Here is a 6143-nt window from a genome sequence, read left to right as displayed (position 1 = left end):
GTATTGCCAAAGTTTCGTCAAGTTTCGAAAACGTTTTCGGCGCAGGCGTCCTTGTTTTTCGAACGAAACACGTGCTCGGCTTTTGCTGAGAAAGAAATTCAAGGAGAAAACGGAAGCCAAATCAAAACAACATTTTGCGCCCTTTTTTTTATATCAGTATATCCCCCAACTTGGGCTCTTTGGGACAAAAATGTGGGTGAAAAGAGCGGAAGAAGTACAACAGCAGTTACAACAACTCTCAAGCAACGCATAAATCTCATTGGCCAAGAATGTGTAAGCCAAAATTAAATCCAACGAGCGAACCGGCAAATGCTGTTCCCTCGTTTGGTTTACGCTGCGGTTTTAGGCCTCCATAAGGGTTGACTTGAACTTGAATGGGTATTTATGTGGGGATTGGATTTGCTTTTAGCCGGGCAAAGGTAAAAGATAGGTAAAGCAGGTGATTAGAAAGGGAACAAAATATTAGAACGATATTTAAAGTGCTTGCTAAGTTGTTATGCCTAAATTCGGGTGTAACTGTCATTTATAAAATGTATAACACTCTTTGCAAATATTCGATTACTCTTTTCATATAAGAGCAAATATGAAAATATGTATATGTAAAGAAACATCCATTTATGTGCACTGCAATCCAGTCGCGTTATGCTGTGAAACTTAAAGAGACCAGTACATTATGTTACCATATATGTATAAGATAATGACTGTTACTAAACTCGTGGACGTAGCACACGATGCCCATGACAACAGAATCTGAATTTGCATTTGGATTTGTTCGTGCAATCATAACGCACAAGCGAACTCACAAATACGCACTGACTATGGAGGCAGAACCTTACGCAATCTTTAGCCAAGAGAAATATTCTATTTTGCCTTCTTATCTCGGGACCTCTTACGAGGAAGACCCACTGATTTCTTAAGTTTTAATGCAAAATCTTGCTTTGATATCCGCTGGTTCCGAGAGTTAGCTGTTGAAGTTGTTGCTTTTCCGGTATTGTTGTACCCATTCCCTTTTCCACAATTGTGTCGGAAATCCAAGTTGATGTTTTCTTTACAAGTTCTCAAGTAAACAAGGGGCCCACTTCCTTTATGCCAGGACCACCGCAGTGAAGGCCCGCTTTGCTAAGGCTAAGTTGGATTTCAGGAAGTGCGCTCTTATACCAGGAATTTGTTTTGTTTTCGGCATATTACAATCTTGTTTGCTTTACTGGCATATTGCGGTTGACTTTTGCCAGCTGCAATAAATGAAAAAGTCAAAGAACCAGATCCAAAAGCCCAAAAAATATGAAAACCATTGAAGTCTGACTGTAACTTTAATGGAGAAGCTCTTTGAGGTCCCTTTACAGTATGTGTGTACTTGTGAATCCATCACCCAACCGGGGAGAACTCATCATAAAGTGTAGTGGATGAGAGACTCCCATTCCCACAGACAGTGCAGATGGAGCCGAGGAAGGATTTACGGCATCCGCATATGGGCATCATCTTTATCCGAGTGTCTGCGGCTCCGCCTTTTATATTTATTACATCATTCGATGGCATAAACTCGCATATTAAGTGGATTGATGTATTAATATTTAAACGGCGATTTGTGGTTTGCGGTAAGCTAAAGTTGCTTGGGGGTCCAACTGCGAGCCAGTGCTTAACCTTTGACCCTTTCACGAACATATGGCAGGCACTTTAGGCATAATGAGGCATCAGCATATCAGAGAATCGATAAAACTAATCTTACCATTTTGTAGGACCATTATTTTGCGAACAACCTTCTGCCCTCTCCCCTGATCTGGTCACATTAAAAGGCGCCTCGCATTGTGAAGTCCCGTGCAAACTTGTGTGTGTGCGTGGCTCATAAATAAAACATAAAGTTCATAAATAAATAAAGTAAGTCGCCTGCTTTTTATTTTTATACATTTTGTATGCTGCTGCAGCCTCCGAAGTGGAGGAGAACTTTTCCGAGGTCGCCGAACATGTTTGGAAAATGTTTATAAAATGACGCAGAAAGCGTACAAGTCATAAATAATGCGTTTCAGCTGGTGGAGACGGGGCATAAAAAGGTAAGATGCGAAAAAGGCGGAGAAGACGAAGTTGAAGTGTCGCAGTAATTTGAAATTAGCACGCGTTTGACATGCAAATATCGGGAAACAAGTTGAGACCGCATCTCCCATCTGGCATTTACAACTGCAGGGAGCACGCGGCGTATGCGCAATATGCCATCCATAAGTTCTTTATTACAAAACAGAACCCTAGATGAGGGTCACTGTAAGACGACCCCAATACTGACCTTTTTGCGTAAGTGCTCGGAATGCCAATGAGATCAATCTATACTTTATTTCCCATTATCCTTTTGTAGCCTGCGGATGTCTTTAGCAAATAAATAAATTGCAAGTGACACATGCACAATTATTTGCAATTAATTACGTCTGTGACACAGTAACACCCTTTGTCCCTTAGATGTGCAAAGGGTCAATGTCCTCCTTCCTTTTTGATTATCTCGCTCAAGTATGCAGTTGTGGGGGCGTGACATTTGTCGAACTCCCACCCACAATACACAAACTCAATCGATTAACATTTAATTGCATCTGCGGCTGCCCGAATTTAGGGCCACAAATTCCGTAATCGAAATTATTGTTGAGGCCTCTGCGCCAGAAATCGTCGCATTATGCCCGATCCCTGAGTGTATATATTTGATGCGAGTTGCGGGGCAAATGCAAAGCTCATCAGGTGCAGGCTTACCATCAATGAACAATGAAATTAGGAGTTGCGACCTGGAAACTGGTATTTACCCACGTTCCAGGGATTTCCGTCAACCAGGAATACACTGAAGTGACCCCTGAGCGTGGGCCTATTTAACGCAGTTACAAAAGCAAGAAATACGCAATCAAATAATCTCGAACAAAAAAGAGGAAAAATCTGAAGTCGTTTTTCGTGGCTGCGGTTTTCCCTTCCCACAATTTTGTGACAACAAGCAGCAAATACTTCAGCATTTCACACGCTTTTCCTCGACTTGAACTTTCCGAGGGAAAAGTGGGTAGAATTCCACGAATGTTAGCCCAAAAATAACATTTTGATGCCAGAAAGGTTTTATTTTCAGCCTCGTCGGAGGCAAAAAGAATGAAAAGCAGTGGAAAAGGTTGAGGGGGAAATGACAGTGAAATGGAAATGTAGACAACTCTATTTGGAGGTGTTTTTGGGAGGGGAATGTTTCTTCATTTGCGACTGAGTGAATAAGTGACACTTTTTTCGCCGTTGTTTCCAAGCGCAGACAAAAAACAAACAAACTGAACCAAAGTTCTGAATTTTTCTAAATTGGTGTGTTTGCTCTGCACTTTTTCCTGTTTGCAACTCTCTATACGATACTGTATGATACTGATCCGATTGAATATCGTTGAAACGCGTTACAGAACATGAATATTTGATTTTGTTGTTTGTTTTTAATTTACTCAAAAGCAAATTTGTTTAGCAATGCCCATCTCACTTCCCATCTCACATGAGCAGCCAGACGAAAGTCATTCGGTGCCCCTTTGGATGGCACCCATTAAATCCCCTCAACTCCTGTCTGATGCACTCCATTGATGGAAATCGATATTCGGATGGAGTCTTGCCACTGCACTGCACTCAATTCATTTGGAAATCAGAAGAAGAGCCTGAACATATATCCTTGGTTTCTGCTTCGTAGGAAGTGCTTATTACCTCAATCCCTTTTTCTGTTCTAATGAGTTTCCTTGGATATGGGAGAGTTCTTATGTACAAATCCTCCCAGTGTTGATTTATAAATATCTCTTATTATTTATGCCCTCAGCTAAGCAGCCTTCCACATGCCCATGCAAATGCGTAAATATCCTTTTCAGGCACTAGATTTATGCACTCCAGATGCTGGACTGAGTCTGAGGTTAAAGGAAGGCAAGCTCCTTGACGCATTTCATCGAAGGCGAAAGCGAGTCCGATTCAGAAAGGATTTGACCCATTCGTCTGTTTGCTGGGAAAATGTATCTCAAAAACTTAAATTCCATTTATATATTTCATCATCATCTGAGCTCAAGTGCTCACACGAGGGGCGGAAAGGGGAATGTGCCAGCTGTTAATATTTTGACAATGATGCATAAGTCCTGGACGGCGGACACAGGACGCTCGACTTCTAATGCCAGACAGACAGTTGGCAAGATGAATGTCGACAGTCGGATGAAATCGGAATCCGAATTTCATATTCAGGCCAGGACTTCTAGGCACTCGACCCTCAACGCCGACGCATTCCTCGTGTTTTGCCTGCTATTGTTTTATTGTGGCCATCCTGCTGGTGCTCCTCGTTCCTTGTTTAACTGGCACCTTCATTAGTTATTCAAAAATAGTCGAGGTCGGATGAGAGATGGCCAGTTGGAGTGAGATGCTGAGGTGGAACCCAACTGGAGGCGTGTCAGGATGGATTGGGTTGTCCTTGGCCAAACGCAAAGTGCACATGTGGATCTTAGAAGGCAGAAGAATGACAAGGGACAGAAATTGTGACCTGACCTTACAGGAAATTCTTGGATTTCAGGGTTTATGAGAACTTATTGGGAAATCTGTGAGATAACCATCGTTTCTATATCTTTCCAATGCTTTAATCTGTGTCACGTCGGATTTTCGTATCTTATTTATAGAAGAGGTCAAACAATTTCTAATGACTTTAAAAATCTGTTATATCCCTATATAAGTTTTTTTTAATGGAAAAGACAATAGAAGATCCTTCTGGCTTTCCTGGAGGTTTATGACCGCCTCACTCATTGTATGGAGGACAAAACGCCCTTTCCGATTACATTTTCCTGACGTGGGTCGTACTTTTACCTTTATCCGGTTTTCGTTATCGAACAAATGAGCGAATAATTGTGCGATACAAGTGAATTACAACGTTTAAGCGCTTCAATTGCCAATGGCAGTGACAGCAATTGTTGTCCTGCGCGTGTTAATGAGTTGTTATGTTCACCGAAAGAGTCCACCCATTTAACCCCTTTCGACCACCTTAATCCTCGACATTGTCTGGTGCTCAGCCAGCAGCGATAAATGTCAATTGCAGGACCTCGTTCTGAAATTCTGAATCTGCATTGACTGGGAGAGATGATGTAGCGGGCCTATTCAAAGTTCAAGACCCGCTGCGGCTCATTACATGTCCGAAATGCACTGCCGCCCAGGAGGAGGACGATTCAGGATGATTCAGCTGGCGAGCTGCGGACAAAGGACTAGCCAATGCAAACATTTCGAGGGGAAATCGGTGAAAATCGGGGGAATGTAGAACAGAGGAGCACACGGAGGACATGGTGGACATGGAGAGTGACTGGTCAGGATGGTCAAGTGGGGGTCATAAATCGAGAGCGGCTAATGCCGGGGTGTGTACTTCATTCTGACTGCTGTTGGCATTCATTGGCATTGGATCTCTCCTGTGGGAGACTCAAATTCAAATTCAAATCGCAATTCGCAGTAAGTGGGATGACTTTAAAGCGCCTTATTAATGTGGGAGGGGTCAGACAGGGGCCAAGTTCCCCAGCTGAACTTTGTCTGACTTTGGCCAGGATAGACGACTTGGTCTCCTTGATTCTGGTTTTCCAGAAACCGAAAGGCGATACTGACAGTTTCAGACCAAAAAGAAAAAGAGGAGAAAGTTCGTTGAAATTGACAGTTTCTGACCGAAGCGATGACTCCTTATCAGTGCTTCTATTTTTGGATTTGAATGGGGATTGCCGTTCAATCTTATGATGGAACTTTCTAACCTAGTACTGCATGAAAGTGAGATGAAAACCTATCCCAATATTTAGGGGTTAATAGCAAGTCACAATGCAAATGTTGGGCAAACCGAGAAAAGTCAAACTCAGAAGCCCAGGACAAACATCACGAACTAGGCAAAGTCGGGTTGGACAAATACGTCCCTCTGCTCCCACTCCTCCTTCTCCCATTGGACACGATGTCAAGACGTCAAAGCAAATTGATTTATTGCCCCACCGAAAGCCACAGGTGTCCATGTTTCAAGTTCTGCTTCCCTCGTACTTGGGATCCTTTGAAAATCGGTGTCCTCGGTTGTCCTTCCCCTTGACAGACATTGCGGTCGCCATCTGTAGAATCCTCGCGGCCTAATTTTCACTTTGTTGTCCCTCAATGGCCTCCTATGAAGTCGTCGACCTTTG

The sequence above is a fragment of the Drosophila mauritiana genome, chromosome 3L (genome assembly GCF_004382145.1).
Source record: "Drosophila mauritiana strain mau12 chromosome 3L, ASM438214v1, whole genome shotgun sequence".
In the NCBI taxonomy this organism is placed as follows: domain Eukaryota; kingdom Metazoa; phylum Arthropoda; class Insecta; order Diptera; family Drosophilidae; genus Drosophila; species Drosophila mauritiana.
This window is presented reverse-complemented; position numbering follows the sequence as displayed.